Source organism: Bufo gargarizans, chromosome 1 (assembly GCF_014858855.1).
Source record: "Bufo gargarizans isolate SCDJY-AF-19 chromosome 1, ASM1485885v1, whole genome shotgun sequence".
NCBI classification, from domain to species: domain Eukaryota; kingdom Metazoa; phylum Chordata; class Amphibia; order Anura; family Bufonidae; genus Bufo; species Bufo gargarizans.
Genome location: NC_058080.1, coordinates 71,428,495 through 71,449,855, shown reverse-complemented (window position 1 = coordinate 71,449,855; position 21,361 = coordinate 71,428,495). Strand labels below are relative to the sequence as shown.

Sequence of the window (21,361 nt, the reverse complement as noted above, 5' to 3'; positions counted from 1 at the left end):
ACAGATTTTGTTCCCTATTTCCCCCCGAATACGGCAACACCCCATATGTGCTCAAAAAATTATGTATGGGCGCACAGCAGGGCTCTAGAGTTAAACAGAAAAATATGGATTTTGCTGACCTGAATTGGCAGACATTGATTTTGTCACATTAAAAAAATTCCTGAGGTCCCCAGAAATTAAAAACCCCAAGAAGTGACCCCATTTTGGAAAGAGCACCCCCATATGAACATTTTAAGGGGTGGAAAGGGCACTTTTGACCTAACAGTTGTCTCACAGAAAATAATTTGTAGTGGTTGTTGGAAAGTGTATATGCAAGCGAGGTGGACTAAATCAGAGATATAAAGTGGATATATTACAGGGAGCATAAAGGATGAAAATAAATTAATACTCCATGGATGAGTGGTAGATTTTAAAACACTCCTGCATGCACAAGCCAGGTTTTTCAGGGAAGATTTCGCAGTGGTAAATGGTGTCTTTCCTTATCCACCTTTTGGAACACACCCTGCATCTTTTTTGGGTCCTTCCCTTCCTTGCTGTCTGGGGGATATGACCTGGAAAATGTTGCCTTGGTACAACACGGGCACCATGACTTCCAGAAGTACTGGGACCTTCCCCGGCCTGGGTTTGAAAAATTAGGGCCTTGATAACCACCTTTTGGAACTGAAGGAAAGTTCCTGTGTGGACTGCAGATTGAAATAGCATATACGCATTGCACATTGCCACCTGTACAATGTGTACGGCCAGCTTTTTGTACCACAATTTCGTTTTTCATGTGGCACTGTAGGTCTTTAGAAGTTGATCTGAAAGATCCACGCCTCCCACGTGCCTGTTGTAGTCCAGGATACAAACTGGTTTGGGGGTAGTGGTTGTGGTACCTCGTACAGGAGCAGGGGAGCTGGCGTTAATGTGAATGGTGGTCAGTATAAGGACGTCCCTCTTGTTCTTGTACTTAACCGACAGGCAGCATGTTCTCATGGAGGAGAGCCCTGCTTTCACCCTTTCTCAGTAGTTGCCCTACCAGGGATCTAAGGAGGCCTCTCAGATTTTTGTGCACTGTGCCGCAAGCCACAGTACCTCTGGTAGTTAGGGACTTGAATAGGGGTATGCTGGTATAATAGTTATCCACATAGAGGTGGTAACCCTTATCCAGCAGTGGGTGCAGTAAGTCCCACACAATCTTCCCACTAACTCCTAGGATGGGGGGGCATTCTGAGGATTCTATCAGGGAATCTTTCCTTTTGTAAGTGCGGAACTTGTGGGTGTACCCGGAGCTACTCTCACAGAGTTTGTAAATCTTTATGCCGTACCTTGTCCGTTTGCTAGGCAGGTACTGGTGGAATCTAATCCTCCCTTTGAAAAGTAATAGGGACTCATCTACACAGACACTTTTATATGGGTTGTACACCTCAGCAAACTTTGTGTTAAAGTGGTCAAGGACAGGCCTAACTTTGAAATGACGGGTCGTTTTGGGGTGGGCACTGTGAATTGTCATTGTAGTGTATGAATTTCCTAATTGACTTAAATCGCTTCCAGGTCATGGTGTTACTGTAAATTGGAGTCTGGTAGAAAACGTACGAACTCCAATATTGTCTAACCTTTTTTGTTTTTTCTACAACTCCCATATGCAGCACGAGTCCCCAAAACTTCATCATCTCTGCTGCACTTACTGGGGTCCAACCTAGGGGTCTAGTGTATGCCGATGTAGGGTTTTGACCAACCCTACATCGTATAAATTGGGCGTATAAATTGGTTTGGACCACCATTAAATTTACAAATTCTTCAGAGAAGATTTTGAAAATATCTAGTTCAGTGAAGCCCGCACAGTCTATCTGTATTCAGGAGCAGCCCCCAAAATCCGGAATTTGGGGCTGATAATTGTCAGGGAGTGGGGTCCATAAGGATTCACTCTGGGGGGCTGCCTCCGCTGCTACCCTCGGGCGCCTTCTAGAGGATCCCTCATCAGCAGATGATGAGGGGGTAGAGGAGTAGAGGAAAGTGGCATCCTCTTCTCTCTCACTGGCAGACTCAGTATCAGAGGCAAGCATGCTGTATGCCTCTTCAGCTGAGTATACTCGGAATGGACGGGCCATTTTTATTTTATTGGGGTGTGAAATTGGAAACCTTCATTTTGTGTGAGGGGTGTATATGTTGTGTTTTCACATGTGAAGGGGCTTGTAATAAATTTCTGCACAAAAAAGTCTTCTGCACAAAAAAAAACTTTCAGTGCAAACTGAGCAGACACGATCAGTAATGATTACTGATCTGTGCTCAGTGGTGGCAAAATGCAAGTACACAGATGGTGTGTTCGTGAAAAATTCTAAACTGACACTAACTCAAATTTATATATATATATATATATATATACAGTCGTTGCCAAAAGTTTTGAGAATTACACAAATATTAGTTTTCACAAAGTTTGCTGCTAAACTGCTTTTAGATCTTTGTTTCAGTTGTTTCTGTGATGTAGTGAAATATAATTACACGCACTTCATACGTTTCAAAGGCTTTTATCGACAATTACATGACATTTATGCAAAGGGTCAGTATTTGCAGTGTTGGCCCTTCTTTTTCAGGACCTCTGCAATTCGACTGGGCATGCTCTCAAACAATTTTTGGGCCAATTCCTGAATGATAGCAACCCATTCTTTCATAAGGGGGAGGACCGTAGGTGCCACTGCAGAGGCCATTATCACAGATGGAGCACAATAGGCACCAGAGGGTACAGAAGGTAACAGTTGTCCTCCAGAGCTGGAAGCATACTGTTGAGAATTGACTAGTGGAATGGGAGTAGGCACTGTCGAGACTGCATCTGATACAGGGGTGGATCCCTGAATGTCTTTCCATATTTGACCCGTTTGTGTCACTGTACCTATCTGAGGGGCAGGTGCCTTGCTTTGACTAGACGGTTCTCGGGCTTTATATTTGCGTTTAGTCCCCACAGGATTTCTGGTGGGTCGGTTTTCTGAACCTGACCAATCTGACTCAGAAAAATCTGATTGTGATGCCTTTGGCCTATTAGTGTTGTATCTTTTAGGTGGGTATTAGCAATATTGGGCTTATAAAAAAATATCTGACCAGTGTCAAAATCCCTTTTGTCTCCGATATATTTATTGTGTTTTCTTTCTTTTATTTAAGTTTGAAAGGACTCAATATGTTTCTGTAACCGCAGCTCCTGTGCGGCAAAGTCTGAATTGGACCTAAGGTTCTGGATCTGAGAAATTTCTTGCTCCAGATGTATCGTGCTGCATTGAAACAGGGATCACACCCTGTAATGTTGAAGTCCCAGAGTGGGGCAAATAATAAAGTAAAAAAAAAAAAGTGAATAAAATTAAAGTTGTACAAAAAAAATGTAAAAGTTTCAAGTAAAAAAAGAAAAAAAAGCATCCTTTTCCAAAAATAAAGTTCAAAAAATTGTAAAAAATAGGGAAAAGACATAGACATATTAGGTATCGTCGCGTCTGTATCGACCAGCTCTGTAAACATATCACATGACCTAACCCCTCAGATGAACACTGTAAAAAATAAAAAATATAAACTGTAAAAAAAAAAAAAAATTGTCACCTTACATCACAAAAAGTACAACTGCAAGTGATCAAAAAGGCGTATGCCCACCAAAATAGTACCAATCTAACCGTCACCTCATCCCGCAAAAAATGAGCCCCTACCTGAGACAATCGCCCAAAAAATTAAAAAACTATGGCACAGAATATGGAGACGCTAAAACATCTTTTTTTGTTTTAAAAAACGCTGTTATTGTGTAAAACTTACATTAATAAAAAAAAAGTATAGATATTAGGTATCGCCGCGTCCGTATCGACCGACTCTATAAAAATATCACATGACCTAACCCCTTAGGTGAACACCGTTCCTTCTTCTTCTGTCTGTACGGTGGATTGCTAATGCTTACAGCATTAGCAATGCGCCGCACAGACCTATGAGAAGAAGGAGCGACCGGCGGCCACACGGCGCACGTGAGTATAATGCGCTGCTCTCTGCTCACTAACATACCATGGCAGCCAGGACTTCAGTAGCATGACTCCTGGCTGCCATGGTAACCGATCGGAGCCACTGCAAACTGCCACCAATGATGGGGGGGGGAGGGGGACCCTGTGGCCACTGCCACCAATGATTAATACTGGGGAGGGAGGGTTGCGTTACCAGAGGGGGCATATCAGAGGCTGGGGGAGAAGATCAGAGGCTGGGGGAGGCAGATCAGAGGCTGGGGAGGCAGATCAGAGGCTGGGGGAGGCAGATCAGAGGCTGGAGGGGGCAGATCAGAGGCGGGGGGCAGATCAGAGGCTGGGGGGCAGATCAGAGGCTGGAGGGGGGCAGATCAGAGGCTGGGGGAGCACATGAGAGACTGGGGGGCACATGAGAGGCTGGCGCCATGGTCAGCTCCCTGCTGTTGTGTGCACAAAGCACAGGGCAGCAGGGAGAGTGTAAAGTCCTATTCACCCTAATAGAGCTCTATTAGGGTGAATATGACAAGGGTTCTAGCCCTTAAGGAGGCCAATAGTTAATAAATAAAAAGTAAAAAAAAAATCTGCCTTCCAAAAACCGTATGGCATTCCTTTCCTTCTGCGCCCTGCCGTGTGCCCGTACAGCAGTTTACAACCACATATGGGGTGTTTCTGTAAACTACAGAATGAGGGCCATAAATATTGAGTTTTGTTTGGCTGTTAACCCTTGCTTTGTAAGTGGAAAAAAAATATTAAAATAGAAAATCTGCCAAAAAAGTGAAATTTTGAAATTGTATCTCTATTTTCCATTAATTCTTGTGGAACACCTAAAGGGTTAACAACGTTTGTAAAATCAGTTTTTAATACCTTGAGGGGTGTAGTTTCTTAGATGGGGTCACTTTTATGGAGTGTCTACTCTAGGGGTGCATCAGGGGGGCTTCAAATGGGACATGGTGTAAAAAAAAAAACAGTCTAGCAAAATCTGCCTTCCAAAAACCGTATGGCATTCCTTTCCTTCTGCGCCCTGCCTTGTGCCCGTACAGCAGTTTACGACCACATATGGGGTGTTTCTATAAACTACAGAATCAGGGCCATAAATATTGAGTTTTGTTTGGCTGTTAACCCTTGCTTTGTAACTGGAAAAAAAATATAAAAATTGAAAATCTGCCAAAAAAGTGAAATTTTGAAATTGTATCTCTGTTTTCCATTAATTCTTGTAGAACACCTAAAGGGTTAACAACGTTTGTAAACTCAGTTTTAAATACCTTGAGGGGTGTAGTTTCTAGAATGGGGTCATTTTGGGTGGTTTCTATTATGTAAGGTTCACAAAGTGACTTCAGACCTGAACTGGTCCTTAAAAAGTTGGTTTTTGAAAATTTCAGAGAAATTTCAAGATTTACTTCTAAACTTCTAAGCCTTGTAACGTCCCCCAAAAATAAAATGTCATTCCCAAAATTATTCTAACATGAAGGAGACATATGGGAAATGTAAAGTAATAACTATTTTTGTAGGTATTAATATGTATTATAGAATTAGAGAAATTGAAACTTGGAAATTTGCTATTTTTTCCAAATTTTTTGAAAATTTGGTATTTTTTTATAAATAAAAATGATATTTTTTTTACTCCATTTTACCAGTGTCATGAAGTACAATATGTGACGAAAAACCAGTCTCAGAATGGCCTGAATAAGTCAAAGCGTTTTAAAGTTATCACCACATAAAGTGACACTGGTCAGATTTGCAAAAAATGGCCTGGTCCTGAAGGTGAAAATCAGCCCGGTCCTTAAGGGGTTAAGAGGCTCCTCTGTCCTCCACTCGTTACCTATATTAATGGCACCTGAAGGACACCAGAAATAAAATTGTAGACCTGCACCAGGCTGGGAAGACTGAATCCGCAATAGGCAAGCAGCTTGGTGTTAAGAAATCAACTGTGGGAGCAATTATTAGAAAATGGAAGACATACAAGACTGATAATCCCTCGATTTGGGGCTCCACACAAGATCGTACCCCGTGGGGTCAAAATGATCACAAGAACGGTGAGAAAAAATCCCAGAACCACACGGGGGGACCTAGTGAATGACCTGCAGGGAGCTGGGACCAAAGTAACAAGGGCTACCATCAGTAACACACTACGCCGTCAGGGACTCAAATTCTGCAATGCTAGGCATGTTCCCCTGCTTAAGCCAGTATATGTCCGGGCCCGTCTGAAGTTTGATAGAGAGCATTTGGATGATCCAGAAGAGGATTGGGAGAATGTCATATGGTCAGATGAAACCAAAGTAGAACTTTTTGGTAAAAACTCAACTCGTCGTGTTTGGAGGAGAAAGAATGCTGTTGCATCCAAAGAACACCATACCTACTGTGAAGCATGGGGGTGGAAATATCCTGCTTTGGGGCTGTTTTTCTGCAAAGGGACAAGAACGACTGATCCGTGTAAAGGAAAGAATGAATGAAGCCATGCATCGTGAGATTTTGAGTGAAAACCTCCTTCCATCAGCAAGGGCATTGAAGATTAAACGTGGCTGGGTCTTTCAGCATGACAATGATCCCAAACATACCGCCCGGCCAACGAAGGAGTGGCTTCGTAAGAAGCATTTCAAGGTCCTGGAGTTGCCTAGCCAGTCTCCAGATCTCAACCCCATAGAAAACCTTTGGAGGGAGTTGAAAGTCTGTGTTGCCCAGCGACAGCCCCAAAACATCACTGCTCTAGAGGAGATCTGCATGGAGGAATGGGCAAAAATACCAGAAACAGTGTGTGAAAAACTTGTGAAGACTTACAGAAAACGTTTAACCTCTGTCATTGCCAACAAAGGGTATATAACAAAGTATTGAGATGAACTTTTGTTATTGACCAAATACTTATTTTCAACCATAATTTGCAAATACATTCTTTAAAAATCAGACAATGTGATGTTCAGGATTTTTTTTCCTCATTATGTCTCTCATAGTTAAGGTATACCTATGATGAAAATTAAAGGCCTCTAGTCTTTTTAAGTGGGATAACTTGCACAATTGGCTGCTGACTAAATACTTTTTGGCCCCACTGTATATACCGTATTTTCCGGCGTATAAGACGACTTTCTAACACTAGAAATTATTTTCAATCGTCTTATATGCCGGGTATACTTAGATCCGATGGTATATTCTAACCCCCAGGCATTCCCATGGTGACGGGGACGCTTGCCTGGGGCTTAGAATATACCATCGGATCTGAGTTTTTACGATCTCAGTGAGATTGTGAAAACTCACATCCGATAGTATATTCATCCCCCAGGCATTCCCATGGTGACAGAGACGCTTGCCTGAGAGTTAGAATATACAGGGCCCCGCCGCTCACAGGAGTATACATTTATAAACTGTAATCCGTAACTTTAACTTTAAATCAGCGCTCATCTCTTTACTACCTTACTCTCAGATCCGGTAACAGGTAGTGTGGGCGGCGCTCACTCACTGACGTCACGCGCCTGCTCCTCCCACTAGGCGGTGCAGGCACATGACGTCTGTGAGTGAGCTCCGCCCGCACTGCCTGTTACTGGAGCTGAGAGTAAGGTAGTAAAGAGATGAGCGCTGATTTAAAGTTAAAGTTACGGATTCCAGTTTATAAATGTATACTCCGGTGAGCGACGGGGAGGGGGATCTGTGGATGGCACTGTTATGGGAAGGGGGATCTATAGCACTGAGCCGGAGGATCCAATTGGCTGTCCGTCAAGACACTGGACGATCCTCGACCCAAATTAAGGCCCTTACTGGTGCTGACTGCAGCCCCATAACCATCAGACGGCATCTGAGACTGAAGGGCTTCAAAAACAAAAAAACGTCTTCAAAGACCTCGTCTCCTTGAACGCCACAGAACTGCTCGTTTGGACTTTGCAAGAGAGCACCAAACATGGGACATTCAAAAGGTGGAAGAAAGTTTTATTCTCTGATGAGAAAAAATTTAGCCTTGATGGTCCTGATGGTTTCCAACGTTACTGGCATGACAAGCGGATCCCACCTGAGATGTTTTCTACGCGCCACAGTGGAGGGGGCGCCATAATGGTCTGGGGTGCTTTTTCCTTCAGTGGAACAATGGAGCTTCAGGAAGGGCAGGGGCGTCAAACGGCTGCTGGCTATGTCCAGATGTTGCAGAGAGCATTCCTCATGACTGAGGGCCCTCGTCTGTGTGGTAACGACTGGGTTTTTCAACAGGACAACGCTACAGTACACAATGCTCGCAGGACAAGAGACTTCTTCCAGGAGATTAACCTCACTCTTTTGGCCCATCCTGCATATTCCCCTGATCTAAATCAAATTGAGAACCTTTGGGGATGGATGGCTGGCAAGGGAAGTTTACAAAAATGGACAACAGTTCCAGACAGTAGAAGGCCTTTGTGCTGCCGTCTTCACCACTTGGAGAAATGTTCCCACTCACCTCATGGAAATGCTTGCATCAAGCATGCCGAAACAAATTTTTGAAGTGATAAACAATAACGGCGGAGCTACTCATTACTGAGTTCATGTTTGGAAGTTGGATTTCTGTTTTGGGGGGTTTAGTTTTTTTTTGGAGGTGAGGTTCTAAACTTTTGATCAGCTGAAAAACAGCCGGTTTCAGTTTATTCGTTGTTTTCATTAGTTTGAATGCTCAACATTTTTTTTGTCTCACTCCCATTTTTTCTTGTTGCATGTTAAAGCTCTACTTGGAAGCTTGTTAAGATTCAGCCATGCTAAATATGATTTTTTGCCATTTTTCAAGTGGTCTTAAACTTTTGATCAGGACTGTAGTGTCATCCATAGATCCCCTATAGCAGTGCCATCCACTGATCCCCCTCCCCATAACAGTGCCATCCACTGATCCCCCTCCCCATAACAGTGCCATCCACAGATCCCCCTCACTATAACAATGCCATCCACAGATTTCCCCCCATAACAGTGCCATCCACAGATCCCCCTTCCCCAATAACAGTGCCATCCACAGATCCCCTCCATAACAGTGCCATCCACAGATCCCCCATGGCAATGGACCCACCATCTTTTCCCAGCCCCTAGTAGTTCCTATGTGGAAAACTGGGAATGTGAAAAGAAAAAGATAGGTTACCATGGTAGCCAGGACACTACTGAAGCCCTGGCTGCCATGGTCAGTTCCCTGGACTGGAGAAGAAACATAGAAACATAGAATGTTTCGGCAGATAAAAACCATTTTGCCCATCTAGTCTGCCCAATATACTGAATACTATGAATAGCCCCTGGCCCTATCTTATATGAAGGATGGCCTTATGCCTATCCCATGCATGCTTAAACTCCTTCACTGTATTTGCAGCTACCACTTCTGCAGGAAGGCATTTCCATGCATCCACTACTCTCTCAGTAAAGTAATACTTCCTGATATTACTTTTAAACCTTTGCCCCTCTAATTTAAAACTATGTCCTCCTGTAGCAGTTTTTCTTCTTTTAAATATTCTCTCCTCTTTCCTGGTAAGTTGTATCCTGCAATCCATGTACTAGTTTAGTATCTCTTCTATGAACTTTCTCCAAAGTATCAATATCCTTCTGGAGATATGGTCTCCAGTACTGCGCACAATACTCCAAATGGAGTCTCACTAGTGCTCTGTAGAGCGGCATGAGCACCTCCCTCTTTCTACTGGTAATGCCTCTTCCCTATACACCTAAGCATTCTGCTAGCATTTCCTGCTGCTCTATGACATTGTCTGCCTACCTTTAAGTCTTCTGAAAGGACCCCTAAATCCCTTTCCTCAGATACTAAGGTTAGGACTGTATCACTGATTTTATATTCTGAAGATCGTCTTGGAGACAGGGAGGGCTGGGCAGGCAGGGGTAGTCTTATATGGCGAGTATAGCCCAAACCCCATATTTTAAATGGAAAAGTTGGGGGTCGTCTTATGCGCCCAGTCGTCTTATACGCCAGAAAATACGGTATACACTCACTTAAAGAATTATTAGGAACACCATACTAATACGGTGTTGGACCCCCTTTCGCCTTCAGAACTGCCTTAATTCTACGTGGCATTGATTCAACAAGGTGCTGATAGCATTCTTTAGAAATGTTGGCCCATATTGATAGGATAGCATCTTGCAGTTGATGGAGATTTGAGGGATGCACATCCAGGGTACGAAGCTCCCGTTCCACCACATCCTAAAGATGCTCTATTGGGTTGAGATCTGGTGACTGTGGGGGCCATTTTAGTACAGTGAACTCATTGTCATGTTCAAGAAACCAATTTGAAATCATTCGAGCTTTGTGACATGGTGCATTATCCTGCTGGAAGTAGCCATCAGAGGATGGGTACATGGTGGTCATGAAGGGATGGACATGGTCCGAAACAATGCTCAGGTAGCCCATGGCTTTTAAACGATGGCCAATTGGCACTTAGGGGCCTAAAGTGTGCCCAGAAAACATCCCCTACACCACCACCACCAGCCTGCACAGTGGTAACAAGGCATGATGGATACATGTTCTCATTCTGTTTACACCAAATTCGGACTCTACCATTTGAATGTCTCAACAGAAATCGAGACTCATCAGACCAGGCAACATTTTTCCATTCTTCAACAGTCCAATTTTGGTGAGCTCGTGCAAATTGTAGCCTCTTTTTCCTATTTGTAGTGGAGATGAGTGGTACCCGGTGGGGTCTTCTGCTGTTGTAGCCCACCTTTCTTTCCCATTCTGACATTCAGTTCAGGAGATTGTCTTGACCAGGACCCAAACCCTACATGCATTGAAGCAACTGCCATGTGATTGGTTGACTAGATAATCGCATTAATGAGAAATAGAACAGGTGTTCCTAATAATTCTTTAGGTGAGTGTATATATCTAACTAATTACCACTAACTGCAGGTCTTTTTTCACACAAAAAAAAACCCTAAAAAATGTGCAGATGTAAATGAGCACACTACTGATTGGTGCTCTGCAGCACGCACGCACGCACACAGATCATGCGTGCGTGCAAAAACTGCAGTATAAGAATTCACTACAGCGCTCTGAAAAATGCACGCATGCACATGGTGCGTTTGTGCAAAAATCTAAACTGAAACTAACTGAAAAAAGGACGGAGGGGACGGGGGGAGGGAGGGTTAGCGGGATAGGGACAGGAACGGGGGGTGGTTTAGGGATCTGGAACAGCTGCAAATGAAAAAAAAATCAGTGCAGCTATTCCAGATGTTGTTCTTCTTTCTTCTTCTTTTCTTCTTTCAGCAGTGAAGGGTTAAAAGTGCAGTGGTGGTGCACCACAAGTTCCAGCAAGCCAAAAGAGGCACAGAAAGGCACAGAACCTCTCTGCATGCAGTCACCAGCTAGAATGGCTGCATGCAGGGAGGTTCTGCTCTTTCCTGTGCAGCTATAGTGCTGCCATTGGCTGGAGCGTTGTTCCAGCCAATTGCAGAGCTGGCAGGGGACACGAAACACTGGTGTCCCCTGCCTCACCTCGGAGGAGACCGGTGCTGGCCAGTTCAGCACCGGTCACCTTCCCCTGACCCTCCCCGCAGCTGGCCAATCGCAGCGCTTGGAGCTGCAGGCGTTCCCTAGCGCCCGGCAGACATGTACGGCGCGGGTCCTTATGGGGTTAAAGGGGTTATCCCCATTTTCCAGAATGATGATCAACAAAAATAAATAAAAAAATAGGTCATCAGCACCTGAACGGAAGAGGTCCTACACCCATAGATCGTCACGTGCAGTAACGTTGCGGCCTTCTCGCTACTTCCCGTAGGCCAGTGACATCACAACCATAGGTCACATGGCCTAGCCCTATTGAAGTGAAGAATAGAATAAGGAAATGTCAAGACGCTGGCCAGGTGAACTCCAAAATCTGTATCCAAAATTTTGTTGTAAACTGGACAAGGTTGACTGACAATCCTCAAAGCCAGAATCTTTTCAAAGAAGAGATTTCATAATCATTATATTGTGAGTCATCTAGGCCTTAACTACTGTAGGAAAGTGCAAGGGGCCGTCATTGACAGAAGATATGTATCACCGAGGTTCCTGGCCTCGGTGAGGTAAGAGCTGGTAATTTTAAGTGTCAGCGGCAGCTAGTGCTGACTGACACTATTGATTATTTAGTGTGGCTGTAAACCCGATCCGGGCAGGCTCTTACTGGGAGCAGCCAAAGTGCAGGGTGGGTGGCTGTTCCCCACGTTCCAAGCCGGGTTTTGGTTTCGGATAAAAACCCAGCCAGCAGTCTCAGCTGGAAGGATTATCATCCATCTAATACTAGAGCTTTATCAGTCTGGGTGTTGGAGCCTGAGAGTTTGGGCCGGGACTAAGGCCTGCTAGGGTTACATCTGAATCTGGCAGACCTCAATGTCTTTGGGGATAATTTTGGTACAGCACAGCAGCAGGACCCGACTCTATCCTGAGCCTGGTAGAATGTGGTAGTAGTTGAGAGTGAGCCGCAACAACCGGGGGCCGAGTCTATGTTCCCCTGTTTTGTGGTTCAACAGGAGATGCTGTACTGGGTAAAAAAAACTATGGGGTGAGCATATTGAACAACTGGTGGTGCCCAAGGCATATCGCAAGCTCGTGTTGGAGTTAGCCCACCAACATGTTCTTGGGGGACACCTGGGCCAGCAGAAAACGCAGGACCGGATTCTACAGAGGTTCTACTGGCCCAGTGTATTCAGAGAGGATGAAGAGTATTGCAAGTCTTGCCCAACATGCCAGATAACCAGTCCCCAGCCACATTTCGATAGTCCTCTGGTCCCTCTCCCGATTATTGAGGTTCCATTCGAGCGGATCGCTATGGATCTCGTAGGCCCAATACCGAAGTCCGCTAGAGGGCACAAACACATCTTGGTCGTCCTCGACTATGCCACTCGGTACCCGGAGGAGGTACTACTGCGTCATACATCAGCCAAACTCATAGCTAAGAATGGAGATGTTTTCTCAAGTGGGTCTGCCTAAGGCAGTTCTGACTGACCAAGGGACCCCGTTTATGTCCAAGGTCATGAGAAAACTCAGTTGCTCCACATAAAACAGGTACGGACATCCGTGTATCATCTTCAAACAGATCGCCTGGTAAAAAAGGTTTAATCAAACATAAAAAAATATGTTAAAAAGAGTGGTGTCTAAGGATGGGAGGGACTGGGATCTTCTTCTGCCTTATCTCATGTTCGCAGTGCGAGAGGTGCCCCAGCCCTCTACTGGGTTCTCACCCTTCAAACTGCTACACGGCAGACACCCTCGCGGTCTGTTGGATGTCGCCAAAGAGGCGTGGGAACAACAACCCACACCACACAAAAGTGTTGTTGAGTACGTCACCCAGATGCAAGGGCGGATGAAAACAGTGTTACCTCTGGTTAAGGAGCATATGGAGGCAGTGCAGTGAGCCCAGAGTAGGATCTATAATCGGCAGGCTCGGGTCCGAAACTTTAACCCGGATGATCGAGTATTGGTGTTAGTACCAACCGTAGACAGTAAGTTCCTAGCTAGGTAACAGGGGCCCAACGAGGTACTTGAAACAAGGTAGATTACAAGGTACATCAGCTGGGGAGGCGAAAGCCGGAGTAGGTGTACCATGTAAATCTGCTGAAACCCTGGAAAGATCGGGAAACCTGTACGGAAGACAGCCCATGTCCAGGGTTTCTAGGGGAAGCGGATTCGCCCCTCTGTCTGAAGCAAGGGAAGCGGCTACCACAGTGAAAATTGCTGACAGCCTCTCCTCTAAACAGGCTCAGGAGGCCAGGTAGTTCGTTAGTCGGAACACGGATGTGTTCTCGGACCTTCCTGGACGCACTTCCATAATCCAACATGACATTATCACTGAGCCTCAGTCAAAAATCTGGTTAAAACCATACCGGGTACCCGAGGCTTGGCGACAAGCCATCGCGGAGGAAGTGCAGCTGATGCTGCAGCTAGGTGTTATTGAGGAGTCAAAAAGTGAATGGGCCAGTCCGATAGTCTTAATAGCCAAGCTGGATGGGACATTGCGCTTCTGTAACGACTTCCGCAAACTTAATGAGGTGTCCAAATTTGACGCATATCCCATGCCCCGAGTAGATGAGCTTATTGAGAAGTTAGGCCAAGCCCAGTATTTTTCTGTGCTTGACCTCACCAAAGGGTACTGGCAGGTACCCTTGACGGAGGCTGCCAAGGAAAAAATGGCTTTCATCACGCCAGAGGGGTTGTATCAGTACAAGGTATTAAACTTTGGTCTACATGGCACTCCCGCCACGTTTCAAAGGCTAATGGATATTGTACTCCGTCCACATCGTCGGTACGCTTCGGCGTACTTGAACAATATCGTTATCCACAGCACCGACTGGGAAAGTCACCTACCTACAGGCTGTAGTGGACTCCCTTAGGAAGGATGGCTTAACCGCTAACCCGAAAAAGTGCGCGATAGGGTTAGAAGAGACCAAGTACCTGGGGTATACAATTGGGTGTATTATTAAACCTCAGGTATGTAAAATTGAGGCAATTCGGAATTGGCCACGACCGGTCACTACTCAGCAAGTAAAGTCGTTTCTGGGAATGGTGGGATACTATATGAGGTTTGTCCCCCAGTCGCTGCACCATTGACAGGCCTTTTGAAGGGACGCAAGTCAGTGATGGTTTAGTGGAATGAGCAGGCGGAAAAGTCTTTCTCCGCTCCGAAGTCGGCCCTGTGTGGGTCCCCTATGTTGGTTACGCCCGACTTCAAGAGGGAGTTTGTGGTACAGACAGATGCCTCTGAAGTGGGCCTCGGAGCTGAACTCTCTCAGGACATCAATGCGGAGGAGCATCCCGTTGTTTTCCTGAGCCGCAACTTACCCCAGCCGAGACTAGGTACAGTATAGTGGAGAGAGAGTGCCTGGCCATCAAGTGGGCACTCGAGTCTCTCCGCTATTACCTGTTGGGAAGAAAGTTCCGTCTGGTGACTGACCACTCCCCTCTCAAGTGGATGAGCCAAGCCAAAGAGAGGAATGCTCGGGTCACCAGGTGGTTTTTGTCTCTATAGAACTTTAAGTTTTCCGTGAAAAATGGGGCAGACAGGTTACAGGGTAATGCAGATGCCCTGTCCCGGGTACACTGTCTGGCGAGTGTTCACCCCCTCAGAGTTGAACAAAGGAAAGCGCAAGGGGCCGTCATCGACGGAAGATATGTGTCACTGAGGTTCCTGGCCTCGATGAGGTAAGAGCCGGTAATTTAAAGTGTCAGCGGCAGCTAGTGCTGACTGACACTATTGATTATTTAGTGTGGCTGTAAAGCCGATCCGGGCCGGCTCTTACTGGGAGCAGCCAAACTGTAGGGTGGGTGGCTGTTCCCCACGTTCCAGGCGTGTTTTGGTTTGGGATAAAAACCCAGCCAGCAGTCTCAGCTGGGAGGATTATCCTCCAGCTGATACTGGAGCTTTATCAGTCTGGGTGTTGGAGTCTGAGAGTTTGGGCCAGGACTAAAGCCTACTACATTGGGGGAAAATGCACGTGGACTTCTGCTTCACCTTATGTGCTGCAGCCTGGTGTGAACAAACATCATACGCAAGGTGACTGTTTTTCCTTGAAACATTTTTTTTTGTTGATACTTATGTGTGAATAAAACACTGCACTGTTTAAGTTAAAGACATTGTCATTGCCTCTGTACTGTGTCCGCAAGCCTGTCTACCAGAGAAAATCCCCACACTACTGATGATCTACCTAAAACCCAAGAGTTCCTATTATAGCCAATCAGGTCTGTTGGGCACCATTTGATACTGTTATTTTATGGCTCTGGCGCTTCCATTGTTTTTGTTGTTCTGCTCCTATATCACAGCATCACAATGAAGCCCTGGTAAGAACGCAGCCTTAATTTCTTCATTTTGTTTAAATGTTTGGTATCTTCATAATTAAAATAACCTTTACAAAAATTTTGACATGTAATTTAGGCTACTTTCACACTAGCGTTAATATTTTCCGGTACTGAGATTCATCATAGGGTCTCAATACATTGTGCATTTCTGCAATATCAAATACACATTGTTTTTATTACGTTTTGATACTTTTGCAAAATAAAACCAAAATGTTTTTGCATCACGGCATGCAAAGACTCACAAGTTTTGTATTTTTTTGTTCTATGGAGTGTGAAGGCTTGATTTTTGTGGAACGGCTTGTATTAATTTTGGGGTACATACAACTTTTTTATCTCTTTATATTTTGTTTTTGGTGGTGAATAAGCAAAAACAGCAATTCTGGCATTTTTTTTACATTTTTTTTTCATTTTTTACAGCATTCACTATAGAGGATAAATTACATAATAATTGTGTAGTGCGGGTCATTACCAACAGGGCGATACAAAATATTAGAAGGGATTAAGATCCTAATTAGTATTTTGTCTTGCATTTTTCCAATTGTAAATGTTTTTTTAATGGAAAAAAGGTGTATTTTTTTAACTTTTCAACTGATTTAATCAAACTTTGAACACTATTTACTACACACACAAGGGGACTGTAACAGGTGATCTTTTGATCATTTATTTTTAATGCATTACACAACTTATGCTGTACAAATGCATTATACTATCAGTGCTATACTGACAGTCACCATTAGGGTGCGCCAGAGAGGCACAAGCTGAAACACCGGAGGCAGGTCTAGGGCCTTAATTTGCTCCCAAGCTGCTGTGCACCGAAATCTGTAACCCGTGATTTCATTTGTTGGGTGCCGATGGGAGACAGAGGGAGTGAGTCCACTCACTCTGTAACCATTTAAACGCTGTGGCCACTATGGACTGTGGCATCTAAGGGGTTAAATGGTCCGGAATGGTGCTTAGACTGGGCCGATGTTAAAAGGCGTATTGGTGGTCACTAGGGATGAGCGAACTCGAACTGTATAGTTCGGGTTCGCACCGAATTTTGGGGTGTCCGTGACACGGACCCGAACCCGGACATTTTCGTAAAAGTCCGGGTTCGGGTTCGGTGTTCGTCGCTTTCTTCGCGCTTTTGTGACGCTTTCTTGGCGCTTTTTGAAAGGCTGCAAAGCAGCCAATCAACAAGCGTCATACTACTTGCCCCAAGAGGCCATCACAGCCATGCCTACTATTGGCATGGCTGTGATTGGCCAGAGCACCATGTGACCCAGCCTCTATTTAAGCTGGAGTCACATAGCGCCGCCCGTCACTCTGCTCTGATTAGCGTAGGGAGAGGTTGCGGCTGCGACAGTAGGGCGAGATTAGGCAGATTAACTCCTCCAAAGGACTTGATTAACTGATCGATCTGCAGCTGTGGATCATTGAGCTGCTGATCCTCAATTGCTCACTGTTTTTAGGCTGCCCAGACCGTTTGTCAGTCACATTTTTCTGGGGTGATCGGCGGCCATTTTGTGTCTTGTGGTGCGCCAGCACAAGCTGCGACCAAGTGCATTTAACCCTCAATGGTGTGGTTGTTTTTTGGCTAAAGCCTACATCAGGGTGAAGCTGTCACACCAAGTGCATTTAACCAGCAATAGTCTGTTTATTTTTTGGCCATATACTACATCAGGGGCAAGCTGCGCCTGTCACCAAGTGCATTTAACCCTCAATGGTGCGTTTGTTTTTTGGCTAAAGCCTACATCAGGGTGAAGCTGTCACACCAAGTGCATTTAACCAGCAATAGTCTGTTTATTTTTTGGCCATATACTACATCAGGGGCAAGCTGCGCCCGTCACCAAGTGCATTTAACCCTCAGTAGTGTGGTTGGTCAAGCTATCACACCAAGTGCATTTAACCAGCAATAGTCTGTTCATTTTTTGGCCATATACTAAATCAGGGGCAAGCTGCGCCCGTCACCAAGTGCATTTAACCAGCAATAGTCTGTTCATTTTTTGGCCATATACTACATCAGGGGCAAGCTGCGCCCGTCACCAAGTGCATTTAACCCTCAGTAGTGTGGTTGGTCAAGCTGTGACACCAAGTGCATTTAACCAGCAATAGTCTGTTCATTTTTTGGCCATATACTACATCAGGGGCAAGCTGCGCCCATCACCAAGTGCATTTAACCAGCAATAGTGTGGTTATTTTTTGGCCATATCCCAGTCTAATTCTGTCACTAAATCCATACCGGTCACCCAGCGCCTAAATACTAGGCCTCAAATTTATATCCCGCTAAATCTCTCGTTACCGCTGTCCTGTTGTGGCTGGGAAAGTTATTTAGTGTCCGTCAAAGCACATTTTTTGTTCTGGGTTGAAATACAATTCCCAATTTAGCAATTTAAAAATTTAGTGGTTTCTGCTGTATCAGAGCTATTTGAAATCTATCCCTAAAAGGGTATATAATATTCAAGGTGCACATAGGGTCATTCAGAATAACTTCACACACCCGCTACTGTGCATTTCCAAGTCTAATTCTGTCACTAAACCCATACCTGTCACCCAGCGCCTAAATACTAGGCCTCAAATTCATATCCAGCTAAATCTGTCGTTAGTGCTGTAGCTGGGCGAGTTATTTAGTGTCCGTTCAAGCACATTTCTTGTTCTGGGTTGAAATACAATTCCCAATTTAGCAATTTCATAATTTAGTGGTTTCTGCTATATCAGAGCTATTTGAAATCTATCCCTAAAAGGGTATATAATATTCAAGGTGCACATTGGGTCATTCAGAATAACTTCACACACACCCGCTACTGTGTATTTCCAAGTCTAATTCTGTCACTAAACCCATACCTGTCACCCAGCGCCTAAATACTAGGCCTCAAATTCATATCCAGCTAAATCTGTCGTTAGTGCTGTAGCTGGGCGAGTTATTTAGTGTCCGTTCAAGCACATTTCTTGTTCTGGGTTGAAATACAATTCCCAATTTAGCAATTTCATAATTTAGTGGTTTCTGCTATATCAGAGCTATTTGAAATCTATCCCTAAAAGGGTAGATCATATTGAAGGTGCACATAGGGACATTCAGAATAACTTCACACACCCGCTACTGTGCATTTCCAAGTCTAATTCTGTCACTAAACCCATACCTGTCACCCAGCGCCTAAATACTAGGCCTCAAATTTATATCCAGCTAAATCTGTCCTTAGTGCTGTAGCTGGGCGAGTTATTTAGTGTCCGTTCAAGCACATTTCTTGTTCTGGGTTGAAATACAATTCCCAATTTAGCAATTTCATAATTTAGTGGTTTCTGCTATATCAGAGCTATTTGAAATCTATCCCTAAAAGGGTATATAATATTCAAGGTGCACATTGGGTCATTCAGAATAACTTCACACACACCCGCTACTGTGTATTTCCAAGTCTAATTCTGTCACTAAACCCATACCTGTCACCCAGCGCCTAAATACTAGGCCTCAAATTTATATCCTGCTAAATCTCTCGTTAACGCTGTCCTGTTGTGGCTGGGAAAGTTATTTAGTGTCCGTCAAAGCACATTTTTTGTTCTGGGTTGAAATACAATTCCCAATTTAGCAATTTCATAATTTAGTGGTTTCTGCTATATCAGAGCTATTTGAAATCTATCCCTAAAAGGGTATATAATATTCAAGGTGCACATTGGGTCATTCAGAATAACTTCACACACACCCGCTACTGTGTATTTCTAAGTCTAATTCTGTCACTAAACCCATACCTGTCACCCAGCGCCTAAATACTAGGCCTCAAATTTATATCCTGCTAAATCTCTCGTTAACGCTGTCCTGTTGTGGCTGGGAAAGTTATTTAGTGTCCGTCAAAGCACATTTTTTGTTCTGGGTTGAAATACAATTCCCAATTTAGCCATTTCATAATTTAGTGGTTTCTGCTATATCAGAGCTATTTGAAATCTATCCCTAAAAGGGTATATAATATTCAAGGTGCACATTGGGTCATTCAGAATAACTTCACACACACACGCTTCTGTGCATTTCCAAGTCTAATTCTGTCACTAAATCCATACCGGTCACCCAGCGCCTAAATACTAGGCCTCAAATTTATATCCCGCTGAATTTGAATACAATACATTGGGCCAAATAATATATTTGTTGTTGTGGTGAACCATAACAATGAGAAAAACATCTAGTAAGGGACGCGGACGTGGACATGGTCGTGGTGGTGTTAGTGGACCCTCTGGTGCTGGGAGAGGACGTGGCCGTTCTGCCACATCCACACGTCCTAGTGTACCAACTACCTCAGGTCCCAGTAGCCGCCAGAATTTACAGCGATATATGGTGGGGCCCAATGCCGTTCTAAGGATGGTAAGGCCTGAGCAGGTACAGGCATTAGTCAATTGGGTGGCCGACAGTGGATCCAGCACGTTCACATTATCTCCCACCCAGTCTTCTGCAGAAAGCGCACAGATGGCGCCTGAAAACCAACCCCATCAGTCTGTCACATCACCCCCATGCATACCAGGGAAACTGTCTCAGCCTCAAGTTATGCAGCAGTCTCTTATGCTGTTTGAAGACTCCGCTGGCAGGGTTTCCCAAGGGCATCCACCTAGCCCTTCCCCAGCGGTGAAAGACATAGAATGCACTGACGCACAACCACTTATGTTTCCTGATGATGAGGACATGGGAATACCACCTCAGCATGTCTCTGATGATGACGAAACACAGGTGCCAACTGCTGCGTCTTTCTGCAGTGTGCAGACTGAACAGGAGGTCAGGGATCAAGACTGGGTGGAAGACGATGCAGGGGACGATGAGGTCCTAGACCCCACATGGAATGAAGGTCGTGCCACTGACTTTCACAGTTCGGAGGAAGAGGCAGTGGTGAGACCGAGCCAACAGCGTAGCAAAAGAGGGAGCAGTGGGCAAAAGCAGAACACCCGCCGCCAAGAGACTCCGCCTGCTACTGACCGCCGCCATCTGGGACCGAGCACCCCAAAGGCAGCTTCAAGGAGTTCCCTGGCATGGCACTTCTTCAAACAATGTGCTGACGACAAGACCCGAGTGGTTTGCACGCTGTGCCATCAGAGCCTGAAGCGAGGCATTAACGTTCTGAACCTGAGCACAACCTGCATGACCAGGCACCTGCATGCAAAGCATGAACTGCAGTGGAGTAAACACCTTAAAACCAAGGAAGTCACTCAGGCTCCCCCTGCTACCTCTTCTGCTGCTGCCGCCTCGGCCTATTCTGCTGCTGCCGCCTCGGCCTCTTCCTCCGCCTCTGGAGGAACGTTGGCACCTGCCGCCCAGCAAACAGGGGATGTACCACCAACACCACCACCACCACCTCCGTCACCAAGCGTCTCAACCATGTCACACGCCAGCGTTCAGCTCTCCATCTCACAAACATTTGATAGAAAGCGTAAATTCCCACCTAGCCACCCTCGATCCCTGGCCCTGAATGCCAGCATTTCTAAACTACTGGCCTATGAAATGCTGTCATTTAGGCTGGTGGACACAGACAGCTTCAAACAGCTCATGTCGCTTGCTGTCCCACAGTATGTTGTTCCCAGCCGGCACTACTTCTCCAAGAGAGCCGTGCCTTCCCTGCACAACCAAGTATCCGATAAAATCAAGTGTGCACTGCGCAACGCCATCTGTAGCAAGGTCCACCTAACCACAGATACGTGG

General features: G+C 45.1%; 1 protein-coding gene across 1 annotated transcript in view; it reads right to left on the bottom strand.

Moving 5' to 3' along the window:
- Positions 1-21,361, bottom strand: part of OTOP1 (otopetrin 1) — a 130,649-nt gene that overhangs the window by 5,941 nt on the left and 103,347 nt on the right. The window lies entirely within an intron of this gene.